The sequence below is a fragment of the Chrysochloris asiatica genome, unplaced genomic scaffold, assembly GCF_000296735.1.
Source record: "Chrysochloris asiatica unplaced genomic scaffold, ChrAsi1.0 scaffold00135, whole genome shotgun sequence".
In the NCBI taxonomy this organism is placed as follows: Eukaryota; Metazoa; Chordata; class Mammalia; order Afrosoricida; family Chrysochloridae; genus Chrysochloris; species Chrysochloris asiatica.
Genome location: NW_006408653.1, coordinates 5,089,814 through 5,107,242, shown reverse-complemented (window position 1 = coordinate 5,107,242; position 17,429 = coordinate 5,089,814). Strand labels below are relative to the sequence as shown.

At 41.0% G+C, this 17,429-nt stretch overlaps 1 protein-coding gene and 1 pseudogene across 1 annotated transcript in view; both read left to right on the top strand.

The window, feature by feature from the left end:
- Positions 1 to 10,594: 10,594 nt before the first annotated feature.
- Positions 10,595 to 11,241, top strand: LOC102814104 (annotated as a pseudogene).
- A 425-nt stretch (positions 11,242 to 11,666) lies between these two features.
- Positions 11,667 to 17,429, top strand: part of KLHL24 (kelch-like family member 24) — a 54,270-nt gene continuing 48,507 nt past the window's right edge. Inside the window, exon 1 of the mRNA XM_006869810.1 lies at positions 11,667 to 11,729. The gene's annotated coding sequence lies outside the window, so the exon portion shown is untranslated. The remainder of the gene's footprint in view (positions 11,730 to 17,429) is intronic.

Genomic DNA, 17,429 nt, shown 5'->3' with positions numbered 1-17,429 from the left:
CACATTCTAGCTGCATGAAGAGGCCTCTGCATGTGCACCAGGGCCTTCTGTGTCTGGAGGCCTGACCCAGAGGTCCTCGCTCTCGTTTCCTCTCTCAAATTGTGACCAATTATCCTAACCCCCACCCTCACCCCTAAGAGTCTAAAGACCTCATCATGCAAGTGCACTGGAGTAATGGGGGCGGGGGGGGGGCGCTAGTGGTACTTCTTGTTCTTCTCAGGTCCTCTTAACCTTAAGAAAGAGAGATCATGCTACCAATTAATAGATATTAAGAACCTATGCTGTGCTATAGGATCAACACTGGACAGGGAACCACAAGATCAGAAGTTCAAACCTACCAGCTGCTCCTTGGAAACCCTATATAGAGTCACTATGAGTTGGAATCAACTCAACGGCACTTAACAACAACAGCAGTTGCACTAGAATATAAATATGTTAAGCCAGGCTCCCTGACGAAGGACTTTATATGCACTGCCAGGGAGTTGAGACTTTATAAAGGCAATGAGGACCCACGGTGTTCTTACTAGCTTAGTGTTTTGACCTGAGCACTTTCCCCAGGCACTTCTGGTCCCTGAGTCACTGTTTGCAAAGTACAAGTCACAACCTGAGCCCCAGGCATATTCTTATTCAGTGTCTTACATCACATAACTCACCCAGTATAAATGTATGAGGTTCTGTAGTGCTTAAGTATTTGCCTGCTAACCAATAGGTTGCCTGTTTGAATCCACCAACCATTCTGTTGGGGAAAGATGTGATAGTCTGCTTCCATAAAGATTATTGTTGTTGTTAAGTGCCATTGAGTCAGTTCCAACTCCTAGAGACCCTGTATAAAGTTTCCAAGGAGCAGTTGGTGAGCTTGAACTGCTGATCTTGCAATTCAAACTAACCTTGCAGTCTAGTGCATTAACCCATAGCACCACACCAGGACTCCCCATTACAGACCTGGAAACTCTATGCGGGAATTCTATTCTGTCTTATTGGTTCATTGTGCCGTAGTGAATAATTTAATGTCTCTTCTAGTCATAATCCTTTGTAAGCTCACACCAAACTTTTTCCTGATGTGAAAGTGGGAAGAAAGGTGGGAAGGTGGGAGAAGATGTTAATGGATTATTTGATTCCGTTGTAAGTGACTGTTAACAGGGCTAATTGTAATTGGACCAAAAAAAAATTATTTTGCCATCCTGCTTAGTATAAAATGAGTCATCTCAGAAGTAGAAAAGGGGATTTCCCTACCACCAAAGAAGAAAAATCAGGAGTGGAACTCATCCTTTGGACCTTGAGATTCCCTGCTCATTGAAGCTCCTTGACTCAGGGACAGAAAGCAGTGGCAGAGGAGGAGCATTAGCAGAGCCAGGAGGCAGAGCACCAGAGTGTTGAACTTCCCAGCCACAGAGCAAGTAAAGCTGAGTGACTGGACAGGAGGCTTGCTTGCAGAGTGGGGTGCCTCCAGGCACTTAATTGAGGAAGCTAGGTTTGCTGACCCACAGAGCTAGAATCAAGTGGCTCAGGCTTAGGTTTATAGTGGAGTGGTGTGCCCTGTGAGCCTTAACACAATCCTGGTGTAGCACTGCAGGATAATATGCTGGATTGGAAGGTCAGTTTGAGCTCCTTGGAACCCCTATACAGACAGGGTCACTATGAATTGGAACCAACTCAACAGCATTTAACAACAAAAACAAGCTTTGCAACATTGCCCAAGCAGTAATAACAAACCTTCTCCAGACAACTGAGGTTTTAGGAATTCTTGGTAATGCACTTTTGCCTTGGGATTTACTGGGGCTTTGAAGTCAATAAACACAACTCAAGTTTCTCACTAAGCTACAAACACAAGCTGCATTTCCTTATCCCTTCTCTACCTAAAGTAACAATAAAACAAATAAACAAAACCCACCCATAGCCACCCTATGAGAGAGGTTCAAGTCAGTTTCAGAAGAGGATGTGAAACAAGGGATATCATTGCTGACTTCAGATGGATCTTGGCTGAAAGGAGAGAATACCAGAAAGATGTTTACTTGTGCTTTATTGACTACATAAAGTCTTTCCATTGTGTGGATCATGACAAGCTACCGGCAGCATTGCAAAGTATGAATATTCCGGAACACTTAATTGTGTTCATGAGAAACTGTACATAGTTGTTCAGACAGAATAAGGGAACACCGAATAGTTTAAAATTAGCAAATGTGTGCACCAGGGTTGTATTCTTTGTGTATGCTGAACAAATAATTAGAGAAGCTGGATTGTGAAGGAAACCATGTCATCAGGATTGAAGGAAGTCTCAATAACAACCTGTGATATGCAGAGGAAACAACCTTACTTGCTGAATTTGAAAGGACTTAAAATACTTACTGATGAAGATAAAAGAACACAGCCTTTGGTATGGATTGCAACTCAATGTAAAGAAAACAAAAATCCTCACCCCTGGATTTTTTAACAACATTCATACAAATGAAAATTGAAGTTGTCAATGACTTCATTTTGCTTGGATCAACCATCAACCTTATGGAAACAGCAGTCAAGAAATCAAACGATGTGTTGCATTAAGCAAATCTGTTCCACAAGACCTCTTCAAAACTATCAAGAGCAAAGATGTCAGTTTGAGGAGTAAGGTGCACCTGACTCAAGCCGTGGTATTTTCAATAACCTCATATGCATGTGAAAGTTGGACAGTGAATAAGGAAGACCATAGAAGAATTGATGCCTTTGAGTTACAGTGTTGGAGGAGAATATTGAACGTGCCATGGACTGCCAAAAGAACAAATAGATCTGTGTTGGATGAAGTACAGCCAGAGTGCTCCTTGGAAGCCAGGATAGCCAGACTTCATCTTTCATACTTTGGACATATTGTCAGGAGGGACCAGTCACTGGAGAAGGATATCATGTTTGATTAAGTGGAGAGTAGGAGAAAAAGAGGAAGACCCCCAACAAGATTGATTTGCACAGTGGCAACATCAATGGGCTCAAATACAGCAACGATTGTAAGGTTGGCCAAGGATCAGACAGTGTTTCGCTCTGTTGTGTATAGGGTCGCTATGAATCGGTACCGAGTTGATGACACCCAACAACAACAACATAGCCACCCTATGGAGTTCTGGTGTGGCTCTGTAGGATTGCAAGGTCAGTGGTTCAAACTCATCAGCCGCTCCTCGGAAACACTATACAGGGTCCCTATGAGTCGGAATCGACTCAACAAGCCACGCTGTAGGACAGGGGAGAAGTGTCCCATAGAGTTTCTAAGGGTGTAATCTTTATGGCGAGGAGCATGATGGCTCTGTAGGATAAACACTGGACTGCGAGCCACAAGGTCAGCGGTTAGAGCCCACCAGCCGGTCCTCAAGAAAAGATAAGGTTTTCTGTTCGCGCAGAGTTACAGACAGAAATCTTACACAGGCGTCACTATGAGTGGCACCTCACAACAGCAATCTTTATGGAAGCTGATTATCATAACCACGCAGGGCTGGTGGATACGAACAGTAGAATTTTCAGTAGCAGCTTATGGTTTAGTCACTGCACCAGGGCACCTTCCCGAAGTAACAGCCCTTGGATTGAATCTCGTCCAGCTTCACAACAACATCCACTCTAAAGCGGAAAACTCAGGCAATCCCAGCAATTACTCCTTGGGAGACTACATCTCCCAATGTGCTCCGGGACGAGAGCGCCCACCAGGATTGGCCAGGGGTCGGTGACGCGTCAGTGTTTTTGTCACATGTTTCCTTTGTTGCGAGCTGCCGCTGAGACTAGTGGCCTAAGGAGACACCGGTTGGCCGCTGAGGGACTGCGCGGGCCACCGCCACTGGCCGCTTCCAGCCTTCAACGAGAGGTACCCGGGGATGACAGCTCCAGGGTCGACTGAAAGGCGAGGAACCGGCCAGAGCTGGGGGCGAAGGGACAGCCGAGGTCGTGACCACGGGGGTGTCTACGGGAGGGAAGCCGGCGGTTGGCGGCCTGTCGGAGCTAGACGCAGGGTGTGAGAAAAGTTTGCGGATGGGACTGCAGGGCCCTGCCTAATGCAAGGAGCCTCCGGGGCTCGCATAATGCAAGGAGCCTCCGGGGCTCGCCTGCAGTCCCAGCCCCGGCTAGGGAGCTAATGCCCTGCAGGAAGACCACCCCTGGCTTCTGGCACTACCGCTCCGGAACCGCGGTGTCGCTAGCGCGCCCCTCCGAGGGAGGACCTCCGGGGCCGGTACGGCAAGTCAGAGCCCCGGAGTTGCCTCGGGGGGCGCGTTACTAGGGAAGGGGATTTGGAAGTCTGTTAACCCTCGGGTTCTGAACGTTGCTAATGAGCTTCGATTAGGGCACGCTGCCTTGTCTTTTTCTTTTTCTTTTTTTTTAAGGAAGCAGTGAATGTAAAGGTCTCAAATTAAGGCTTATCTTTGGGGGGAGAGGGGAGGAGGAACCGTTGGTCCGGTTAGTGAGAACTGACCGGGTCCAGGTAGAGTCCCTGGAGTTACGGGTCAGAGAAGCCTCATTAAAACGATTGCGAAATGTGTTCGGCACTGTCACCTGACCGTTACCCCCGCCCCGCGCTAGCCTTTGTTTACCACTGCTAGCTAAGGAGTCTGAGCCGGGAACTCGGCCCTGGAGCTACCGTCCCGGGGGAGCTGGGACGGGCGGGGGAGCAGGCGTTCTGATGGCTGAGTCCCGCCTAACCGCCCCACCTCCCCACCACTCCAGGACTCGGTTTCTTAATTTAGTTTCTAATGCCCCCGCCTCCAAGTTCTGGGCACCCGAGGTGAAGAATGTTAACACGATCGGGATTGGGCGCCTGCGGCAGCTTGTAGGCAGGATGATAGGGCGAGTTCCGAGATTTTATTGGCAGATGTCTTGTCGCTAGGTGGCTCTGCCCCTGGCCGTTCTTCCCCGCCCCCATGAAGGTGATCTGGAGGACGCGCGGCAGTGCGCGCTCCCGTCTTTGGTGCAGCTGCAACCGGAGAGCAGCTTGGGGGCGGGCGGTGCGCGCTCCCGAACCCAAGACCCAAGGCGAGAGCTGGCTATACCCCTCTGACTGACGGCTTGGAGACACATCCGGCAGTGGGCGCCCTAGCGGCCAACACGGCTTCTGCCGGAGCCTATAAGCTGTTCTGGACACGCAGGGGAACTGCACCGGGTCACACTCCCGAGACAGGAAAATTAGCTCTCTTTAAGCACTGTCTCATTTTCTCCAGGGATGGAGGGAAGGAAGGTCCCATTCCCCTAGCAAGTTTGCTCTTCTCTCTTCTGTAAACAAGATTTAGATGGTTAACTATAGATTATAGTGTCGCATTTTAGGATGCTTACTTATAGCCCTGATGTGGCCCTGTAGGGTAAACACTGGACTGCTAACTACAAAGTCAGTTGTTCAAACCCACCAGCCGCTTCTCGAAAACCTTTATACAGGGTTGCTGTGAGTCGGAATCGACTCGACAGCTCCCAACAACTGAGAGCCCTGAAGCGGTGACTTTTTTTTTTAAGTTTTTTGTTTTGTTTTGTTTTTTTATCACGTCATCGTATTTGCAGCTATGGACTATTATGTCCACTAGAGGTTGGTTTTCAGTAGGTAGGGGAAATAGATTTAAAATCTGCCTGTTGTCGATTAAGATGCTACTTATTTGAATCATTGAAGTTCACACTTTATGTGATAATTTAAAAATTACTGATAATTCAGAATTTTAGAGATGCGAGCTGCAAATGTGATGTTTAAAATGGCTGATTTGCAAGGCCAATTGTTTTAACCACATTGTTGAAGATGCGATTTTCCTTACCTCTGGATAATCTATTAATAGGGTTTGTGAGTTGTGTCAGATTTTCTTTTCCTGTAAATATGTTGGAATTCACTCAAGAGTTAATACGTTTTGTTTTTCGGAAGACCGATCTCCCCTGGATGATGCAGGTACTGAATATGAGCAGTTCTTGGTTAATCATTCTTCATATGTCTTTAAAATGTAAATGGAGGTGGCTTTACCATCTTAAGCTGCTGTTAGCTATCAGAAGGAGCCCTTCCTGTGCTCATGAATTGCCATATCACTTGTGTATTGAGGACATTTAGGGTATCTAAATGATAAGCACAAAATGCAAACCATTAACCTTTCTAAAAATAAAACCTTTTCAAACAAAGACTGATACTTAGCGTCTAAACAGGAAGAAAAAACAATATTTTGGTCCAGGTTGACTCTTAGCTTTAACTTAAACTTTCCTGGCTTTTGCCCAAGTTGTTAAAATCTTAATGCTTTTTCAATAAACTTTTTTTAAAACTTCCTTGTTTTTTTTTTTTCCATTTCCTTGAACTCAAAGGTCAAGCCTGTGAAAAATAAATATTATTTAGCAAATAAGTGACTGCAAGTTATTTTTGTTTTTCTTTTACCTAGAAATTTGGGTGTCTGTTTTCAAAAAATATTTAGGTATATAATGAAAAATGTAAAATGCTCTCACAAGTATACATATGACAAATATATTTGTGTGGTGCTATTTTGTTATTAAAACAACAGAAGAATATGGTGGGCACTTGACAACTATTAATATCTTAAAACTATTCCTTCAATTAACATAAAAGCTACACTTTTTTAAGTTGAAAAGTTTGTCACTCTGCCTAAATTCACCCAAGGGCTGTAAGTTTTCAGCATTTGACACAATTTAGAATACAAGTGAGGTTTTGAAGGGGGATAGTTGTTGTTAAGGGTCAATTCTGACCCATGTGACCCTGTATAGGGTTTATGAGGAGCAACTGGTGAACTTGAACTGCCGACCTTGCAGTTCAAATGACTTTGTGGTCTGCCACATTAACCCACAGCGCCACAAGAGCATTAGGCTTTACTTAATGGTTTCTAAACGTTATTCCTATAAATAATTTATGTCACCTCTAACAAGATAGGTAGAAAGTACTGCCGGAAGGTGCCTATTTTTTTAAAAAAAAACTTTTATTGTGAATTGAGTGAAGGTTTACAGAGCAAATCATCAGTTTTACATTCAACAAGTCATATACTTTGCTTCATTACATCATTGTAATCCCCTCCATTCACCAACACTTTACAGCATTTACCTCTGTTCACTTTAGCCACTGCATTCCTACCTGTGTCTCCTGCCACCCCCATCTTTCCTCTGCCAACCTCCCTCCAGTTGTGTATCGCCAGCCCTGTCACCCATGTCAACATGTGTCTACCCTCTAGCGCATGTATCATTTCCTACTCCCCCAAAACGATCATAAATTGTTTCTTTTATCAAGAAAAAAAAAATCTCGCAGGGATATACAATCATTTAAACAGCCAAGGGGCACATTCTGGAAGCCAACCTCCTGGTCGCTATCATATAACCTTTATCTTTCCATGAGTGTAGAGTCCTCAGCTGCTCTATCTCTCCATGCCATCATCTCTGGTGTCGCTGCTACTCTGGTTAGGGCCCTACATTCTGCTCATGGTCTTCTCTTGATGGTCCTGGGGTCCTCTTCCTAGAATGTACGGTTACCTATCACCACCACCACCCTTTTTGTTACACAGCTTCTACCTTTATAGTTGTGGCGATCACAGGTTTGAACCGTTTGTCATTATTGACACAAATGAATCCTATCCCCATCTCCTTTCATTATACCCATCTAGACAAGAAGAAAACTATTCAGTGGAGATTCTACCCCCTCATGTCCCCCCACACACACACTCTGAAACTGAACTCCCTCTTAAAAATTGTAAACCAGCCACTATGTGCCTTTACAGCCCCCCTCACCCCCATTTTAGGTAGCCAATGTCTAAGTTGCCCGTCCCTATCAACCCTGTATACAGATGGATAGGTTTGGCGCTGTGGGTTAATACACCAGACTGCAAAATCATTTGAACTGCAAGGTCAGCAGTTCAAGCTCACCAGTCACTCCTCGGAAACCCTATACAGGTTCGCTATGGGTCGGAACCGACTCAACAGCACGTAACAAAAACAAGATGCTTTTATACACAGAGAAATCATCTCTAATATCGGCTCTCAAACTTGTTAAATTCTTAGAGAGCCATTATTCTAGGTGACTTCTCTGTATATAAAAGCCCTGTAAGACAGTGAGCTTTGAGGTGAAACTAATTATTTACAGAAATAATTTAGAAGCTGCTGAATAAAACCTGATCCCCACCTGTAAAACATAACTTTCTTTAACATGTGGAAATCGCAGCCATTAGGTGGTGAATTTGGCAGAGTGATAAATTCTTAATTAAACTTCTTATTGTCTAGTGTGTTATTCTCCACTCAAGGTTAAATTAGAGAAAACAGCCATGTAGATCATAGCACGTGGCAGTTCACTACTGTGAGTTGGAGCAAGCATACTTGTCAGCATGTTACTCGTTTCCTTTGCCTTCTGGTATTAAATCTTTTGTTGTTTTTGTTAAGTGCCAATGAATCCGTTCCAACTCATTGCTACCCTGTGTAGGGTTTCCTAGGAGTGGCTGGTGGGTTTGAACTGCTGCTCTTGTGGTTCACAGTCCAGTGCTGATCCTACAGCACCACACTTTTAATATTTGGAAGCCTTTAATATTTAAGGCTAGGCCTTAATTAGTATGTATCAATAAGTATGTATTATTGATACATACTAATTAAGGCCTAGCCTTAAATATTAAAGGCTTCCAAATATTAAAAGTGGTGCTGTAGGATCAGCACTGGACTGCTAACCTCAGTGTCATAAGTTCAAACACACCAGTTGCTCCTCGGAAATCCTATACAGAGCTACTATGAGTCAGAACACAACCACCACCACCACCATCAAAGAAAAAATAAGCTTGATTGTAGTACAATTATGCTCTAGTTCAATTCTTTATAGGCCAGATCAGTATGAGAATCTATTCCAATTTACCATTAAATATTTGATATATATGTGTGTGTGTGTGTGTGTGTGTGTGTGTGTGTGTGTGTGTATACATACATATACATGTTATTGTTGTTGAGTGCCATCAAGTCGGTTCCAACTGATAGCGACCCTGTACAGGGTTTCCAAGGCTGTAAATCTTTATGGGAGCAGAAAGCCTCATCTTTTTCGCGCGGAACCGCTGCTAGTTACAAACTGCTGACCTTAAGGTTAGCAGCCCAATTCGTAGCTACTACGCTACCAGAGCTCCATGTATATATGCATATGTGTATATGTTGTTTTTAAGTGCCATTGAGTTAGTTCTGACTCATAACAACCCTATATGTGTAGGCTTTCCAAGGAGAAGCTTGTGGATTTGAACCACCAACTTGCAGGTTAGCAGTCCAGTGCTTATCCTACCATGCCACACCATGCCGCACCAGGTCTCCATAAATAGAATTTAAATGTATTTTATTATCAGTCTTGGAGTTCTTGTTTGGTTCTAATCTTAGCCAAATACACAATCTAAAATTGAATTTAAATCCAATATTTGTAATCTCAGTGCTGGGCACAGATTGACAAAAAAAGAGTTGCATCTATTTCAACTCATGTCAACACTGTGTATCACATTAGAACTGTGCTTTGTTTGGTTTTCAGTGGTTGATTTTTCAGAAGTCCATCACTCGGTCTTTCTTCCAAGGTAGCTCTTGATGGACTTGAACGTCCCACCTTTCAATTAGCAGCCAAGATCTCCGCTAACCATTTGTATCACCCAGAAAAAGGCCCAGAATGTTGTTAAGTGCTCTCAAGTCAGCTCCAATTCATAGCACACCTGTACAGGGTTTCCGAGGAGCAGTTGATAGATTCGAACCACTGACCTTGCAGTTCAAACCCAATCTCCTAATTAGACCTGGTCAAAATAGTCTCTACTAGAATACACAGGTTAGAGTACACAGGTTAGACTGACTTCTGAAAGTAAGGAAACGAGAAAGATAGCATTTATTTCATAATCAGCGCAATCTGGGTATGGAAATATGTGTGTACATATGTAGAAAAATCAGTCAATAATTTGTATTTGGTTTGGGGGGGATCAACTTCTGGTTATGTCTAAACTTGTTAAGGAGTCCTGGTATGGCATTGAAGCATTCCTCTTCTTACCTTTCACTTACAAAAGTAATTGTGTTGAATTGGTTGGTTTCTACAAGCAGTAAGCCAGTAAAGTCCAATAGAACTGAAGAAGTATAAATTTTTCTATTGTAAGATAAAGAAATAACTTTGATAGTTTGGAAATTCTAGAAAGATAATCTAAGTAACTAAGGATTTTTAAAAGAATGAGTTATTTGTCAAGCTACACAAAATGCTTGTGATTTCTTCAAATTGATTCCATAGTTATATAATACATTGTGATTAAATTATTTACTTTTGATATTATTGATAGACCAACTTAGAATTATTTAATGGCCCTAAACATGGGTGAAACTTTAATTACTAGACACTCTTCAAATAACCAGTACAAAATTATCAAGGGATATATATTTTCTCATCTCAATGCCATCATTAACTTGCTGTTGCTACAAATATTTGTGTACTTCCCTTTCTGTAGTAACAGAATAAAATTGCCATGGAGGTTTATAAGTAAAGAACTGAATTTGACTGTAAACATTGACTTTAAGGAAGTGTTGCTCAGTAACTATTTTATATGTAAAAGTGACCTCATCAAAAACTGGAAAGTATTGTTGGATACCAGCAGCAGCTGCAGGGGCTGTCTTCTCTGGCTCTCTTTGCCTTACTCCTTTCACTTCTGGAAACATGACCTCTGCTGTGGCTGTCTCTGATGATGTCATCAAGGTGTTCAATAACATGAAGGTGCACAAATCATCGACGCCAGATGAGGTGAAGAAGGGCAAAAAGGCAGTGCTCTTCTGTTTGAGCGAAGACAAGAAGAACATCATCCTAGAGGAGGGCAAGGAGATCCTGGTGGGTGATGTTGGGCAGACTGTCAATGACCCCTATGCCACCTTTGTCAAGATGCTGCCAGACAAGGACTGCCGCTATTCCCTCTATGATGCAACTTATGAGACCAAGGAGAGCAAGAAGGAGGATCTGGTTTTTTATCTTCTGGGCCTCTGAGTCTGCACCCCTTAAGAGCAAAATGATCTATGCTAGCTCCAAAGATGCAATCAAGAAGAAGCTGACAGGGATCAAGCATGTTACAAGCAAACTGCTACAAGGAGGTCAAGGACCGCTGCACCCTGGCCGAGAAACTGGGGGGCAGTGCTGTTATCTCCTTGGAGGGCAAGCCCTGTGAGCCCCCTCCAGCCCCCTGCCTGGAGCATCTGGCAGCCCCAGACCTGCCTGTCGGGGGCTGGCTGGGGAGATATTACAGGTTGAATCTCTTCACCCCAGTTGCCAAACAGCCCCCACCCCCTGGACCTTCCTCCTCCTTCCACCCTTGAAGGTTCTGGCCTTCCCAAACTGCTTTTGATCTTCTGATTCCTTTTGGGTTGAAACAGATCAAGTCCCCCCACCAGGCACCCCAGTTTGGGAGGGGTTTGTATTTTTTTAATGACGCCTCCACCCCCCACCCCCCACCTCCATTCCAGGCTGCCAACTTCTAACTGCATAGTGACACTGTCCTTGTCTGTTTAGTTATGTGTATAAATGGAATGTTGTGTAGATGACTCCTCCCGTGCAGGCTGGTTCCCCTACCCTTTTCCCCTGGTCCAGCCACTTGTTTGGAGATAGGTCCAGTAAGGAACCTTCAATTGAAGAGAAAAAAAAACTGGAAAGTACTAAAAACCATTTTCGGCTTGTTAATAAATGATCCCAACTGTACATGAAGTTATCTGATGAATATGTTGCTGTTCTCTGTTTATTTTAGGTGTGGAAGTTAAAGAAACAAAAATACTTTGACTGGGGCTTTAAGCAAGCAAATGCTAAAAAGGTATTATGTTTATATTTACAAGCTATCTACCCATTGTTTTTAGAGAACTTAAACTATTTCCCTTTAAGCAGAAGTCATTTAAGCCAATCAGAGAAATAAGCAAAAGTTTTTATCTTAAATATCATAAAAGAAGGCAATGTCACAATCATTTCCATTACCAAATAAAGTTTATCCACTACTTGCTGTTCCTGCCTGACATCCTCAATCCCTTGTCTACATTTTTCTCCAGTCTTTTTTTCTTAATTGAAAGGTTTCATTGGTCTTTTTTAATTTTTATTTTTAGCACATTCGCTGGGTTAGGTACCAAAGACACTAAAATAGGTTATCATCATTAGTTTTTGACACATAAACCAAAAGCAAGTCATTTAAAATCTACTTAGCAGTTAGAAACTAGGCCTACAACATTTATAAGTTCTGCAGTTGGAAATAATTGCTAGACTACTTTGAACTAGCAGAGTATTTCCATTGAAAAAGGAAATAAATTTTTTTCCAAGTATAAGGGTAGCTCCAAGAATAAAGTATCAGAAGAAATGAGGTTTTTCTAGCCAAATTATAGGAATTTGGCAATGAGTATTAACATGACAGTGTGATCATAATTGCTTCCAATAACTTATCTAGATAGAACTTCAATCATATTTCTTTGGCATTGACATTTTGCTGCTTGATTTGTGCAGGGATAGCTACTTAGTTACTTAATTTTCCTTGATAGAAATAATTATCTTGTGATAGTTGGGTTTTTTTTAGAAAACTTTAATCTGTAATCTTATATTTTATTAAAATTTGGTTATGTTGTCTTGACCTTATAAACTTTAAAAATTTTAACCATTACTACTATAAAATAAATACTTTTTTTTTTTTTTTTTTTTTTTGCGGGAGAGAAGGCTTGTAAATGACATCTAGAAGGCCAAAGAATGTACTTTGAAATAACGTTTTCAAGTTTCTCGGACTCTCCTCTGTGAATCATCTATACTGTTGTAATAGCTACTTTACATTTGGTATTTCTGTGAGAATGGCTAAAGGGAGAGTTTTCAGAAAATCCAAAGAAAGTGAGGATACCCAGAAGTCATGAGGTATCCAGCCAAAGCAGATTTGGAAGAAACAGCCAAGATTTGAGATGGTCTCTCTTATACACAAAACAGTGAGCAAGTGCAGTAAAACCTGTGTAAAGCAGAAACCTGTCAGAGAAGGAAAATATCAGAAGGAAAAGTGGTAAAACTGCACTCTGTCAAAGGGGGAAATTTTACAAGGCCTGGTAAACAAGGCAGCCCCATTGAGTTCCAATTCTCTTAGTTTTCATTGATACCTTGTTACTGTTGAATTCTTTGTAATAGTGATTTTAGAGATATTCTAATCTAGGACTTTAAATTTTGGGGTGAAAACCAGTAGAGTAGAAGACCTCTTTGTTTTGGTAGCCAATAATCAAGGAACTGATTTGAAACTAAGGGACATGAAATGGCATAAGACAAATTCTTACCGCCTATAAAAATATAATCACCCTTTTATAAAAACTCAACTCACACAGTATTCTAACTCCAAACTTATATAACAAATGCTGGCTATAGTAAGATTGTTGGATTTTTCTGTTTGATCATTTTAGCTAAAAGGAATTCTGAACACATTTGCCTTTAAACTCTAAGAAGCCAAAAATTACGGAGGCCAAAGCCTCAAGATTTCTAATTACTATAATGCCAATAATTAATTACTAGTCAGAGTCAAAGTAAGTTGTGTGAATTTTTGGAACCTGAAATACAGTATAAGAATTTGAATTAGATAAACTGATTTGAAGGATAAGTTCTTGATTTGTGAAGCTGATTAATGGCTCGTTTGAACATTATTTTACTCTAGATTAGCACAACCCTAAAGTTAAAATATAAGCTATAATCTGTATCCGCAGTTTATGTTTATAATACTTGAAATATTCCTTTTTTTCTTTGATATTGCATGCTTCTGAGAACTTTTTCATCAATAACAAAAGGTTGGCATCTAGGCCCCATAGAAATCTAATTGTTATGGTAGTTTCTGTGTATTGATTGGTTAATAAGATAGATAGTTTCGGATTAAAAACCTATTTCATATATTTGCTACTGTTGTATTGTCATTTATTGTTAAGTGCTATCGAGTCAGTTCCTATTCATAGCGAACCTATATAGGGTTTCCAAAATAACTATATAGGGTTTCCAAAGAGCAAAGAGTGTGAATTTTGTAGCACTGTAGGATAAGTACTGGCTGCTAACCACAAGGCTATCAAACCTACCAACTTTCACACCTGCCTACCCAAGGAAGGTCTTACCATGCCTCCTTAGGATAAACGTTGGACCGCAAACGACAAGACTGGTGGTTCAATCCCACCAGCCACTCCACCAGAGAGGCTTTCTGCTTTCACAAAAGATTCAACGTCTCAGAAACCCTACGTAGGGTCTCTATGATTCTAAACCAACTCCACAGCAGTTTTATAACAACTAAAACAAGCTGCTCCTTGGAAACCCTTTGGGTTGCTATGAGCTGAAATTGATTTGAAGTGATCAGAAATATCTTAAAGATGAGGAGACCCCCCTCCTTTTCTTAGTGATAATACATTTTAAGACAAGTGTTAAAATATTTTAAAAACTCCTATATTTTCATTCATTTGGATATTAAATTACCAAGATGGTATGAAGTTTTTATTCTCAGGCAGATTTGTCACCTCAAATCTTACTTGATAATAGTATAAAAGCTAGTTTACTTGAACAATATGGTACATGTACAAAATAGTCCCTCAAATTGAAGAGAAATTATTTTTACTAAGAAAGTGACACTTTGTTGACATTTGATCCAAAACCTACCATTAGTAAGCATTCTGTCGGGTTTATTTTAACTTTGTGTATGTTCATTTAAATAGGTTTCTATGTTAGGTTGCAGTGCCAAAACAGTTTCATTAGATTAAAAATCTTCAATATAAAAGGGTGAGTCAAAAATTATCCACATTCTGTTTATATAAAAATGCCTGTCCTCTACCATGGCTGCTGGTAACAGTGAGTATGCAAGTGAAATGTTTCTATTGAATAGGTGAATGACAGTGGATTATTTGGCAAATCATTTGCTAATTAGCCATGGCTTGGCCTATGAAATAATCCATGACAAATTTAGGTTCTGAAAAGTTTGTACAAGATGAGTACCGAAACAACTCTCGGAAGAGAATAAACAAGCATTTGGACATCTGCAAACCAAATTTAGACTGATACTCGAGGGAAGGTAAAAGGGTTTTTTTGTTGTCATTTTTTAATCATTACTGGTAATGAGATACAGATTCATCACTACGAGCCTGAGCGTAAACTGCAGAGTATGGAATGGCAAGATCCTCAATCACCAACCAAGAAAAAGTTCAAAAGTCAACCTTCAGCTGGAAAATTGATGCTTACAGTTTTCTGGGATTCTCAAGGGCTAGTACTGGAACACTATCAGGTAAATGGTTCAACATCAACAGTGCTCCATACTGTGAGATGTTCACTGGAAAGCTGAAAGTTAAACTTTTTTAGATTACATGTAAAGGACTGTTATCCAAGGGCTTTGTGATCTTGCACATCCCCCTACCTCTGCCTACATTGTTGACACTGCAAAAACTTCCTTTTGAGGTGTTAAAGCATCCTCCCTATAGCCCTGATATTGCTCCATTGGACTTTCACCTGTTTGGTCCCCTGAAAGCAGCCCTTTGAGGATGACGAAGGTTCACCTCTGAAGAAAAAGTAAAGACAACGGTGCATTTGTGGATAGCAGCTCAGTCTAAAACATTTTTAAAATAAGGGACTTCACAAGGTTATTGACAGATGGACAAAATGTATTGAAAAGCAAGGAGATTATGTCAATAAATGATGTATATGTCTTTTCTAAAAGTTGATTAAAATAAATTCTGCAGCCAGAGTGTAAATAATTTTTGACTCACCTTCATATATATTGAAAATAAAATACATGTATATATATTATACTTGAAATTTTCTGGGGTATTTTGTCTTGGTTTATCTCTTAAGTCTTTCAGTTACTTTGTAAATTGTTCATATTTATTAGACAAATCTATATTAATTCTGGATATAAAGTCTTAAGGCTATAAATCAATTTTATCTTTAATCATTTTACAAACCTCACAGGGTTGTCATGAGGATTTAAGTAGATAATACCTATGAAGAGCTTAGCATAATACCAGGTACATGTTAAGCAGTCAAGAGGTAATTTTTTGTGTTATTCTGCTTTGTTTTTTATTGTATATAGGAAATACAGCTTTCATGATTTTAGCAATCTAGTTGATACTCACTAGCACACAGATTTGGCTCCTACTACTTCCCAAAGTCTTAACAGGTAGATGTCCAAGAACTTCGTCAGTTTTTAGTAGGATTCTTGGGAGTGGGAATTGGAGGGAACCAAAGAGCATTCATAATCTCTTCCCTGGTCATTTTAGGACTTTTCAGAATCAACACAATTCAGATGTCCACAGCAGAAATATCCTTTATACTGTACCCATTGCCAAAAAGTCAGTTCCAACTTATAGCAACATTATGTGGATGCAGACTGCCACATCTTCCCCACAGAGTGGCTGGTGGATTCAAACTGCCAATTAGCAGTCAAGTACTTTAACCACTGCATTACCAGGGCTCTCAGATCCTTACCTAGTGATCTCAGATAAAGATAGTATTTATTTTAGTCTTTTTCCCATCTGACTGATGAAATTGTTTCTTCTGACTTTACCTACAAAATTAGGAAATAAGGAAAGGAATGGAAGATAGCAGATCCTGTACAGAATACAAGCATTTGAGATATACTTCAGGATATAGTATTATGGCCAGTTACTATTTTTGAAACACTTGGAATAGCTTCCCAGGGAATATTTTACTACCTAGACTTCAAAAAGCTTATTTGTCTTTGAGTGCTAATTTTACTTGAAGGAGTTTAAGAAGGAATTTGTCTAAGCTACTGTATCTTTTTTACTTTTTGAATATCCTCTATTTCAAAAACTATATAAAAAAGGGGGGGGGGAACCTCTCTAAAGCATATCTTCTATGATTGTAAACCATAGGCCTCATACAGTATATTGATAATGTTGTTAGGTGCCATCGAGTCGGTTCCGACCCATAGTGACCTTGTACAAGGTTTCCAAGGAGCCGCTGGTTGAGCTTGAACCACTGACCGTGCATTTCAGACCAACTATTTTGTAGTACAGTGTATTAACCCACAGCTTCACACCAGGTCTCCATGTTGATAATAGCTGTTGTTGTTACGTGCCGTAGAATAGGGACATAATAAATATTGGTTGATGATGGTAGTGATGGAAGCAACAGAGTTAAGTAAATTCTGAGAGAGGATTTGAGAGTTGTAAGTGTCTAGTTGTTATGGTAATTAGGATTACCTGGGTCACAGACAAACTAACCAATAATGTGAACTAGAAAATATATATACAGGAGGGCTTTCAAAAAGTTTATGGGCAGAGCCATTGCCATGCTGCAATGAGTTTCGATGACGGGTAAGACTGAGGAATTTGCACTGACCGCCTAAGACAGGCAGCATCCCTTAAACAAATAATAAATAAGGGGGAATGTGATGCAGACCATGCAGACCCGGTCAGGAGTTCAAGTCCCTGTGGGCCCAAGCGTTGCTGACCGACCAAACCATAGGCTCTAAGGATCAGACTTGAGCCACCTAGCAGACATAGCAAAATGTCCCTTATCTGATTAT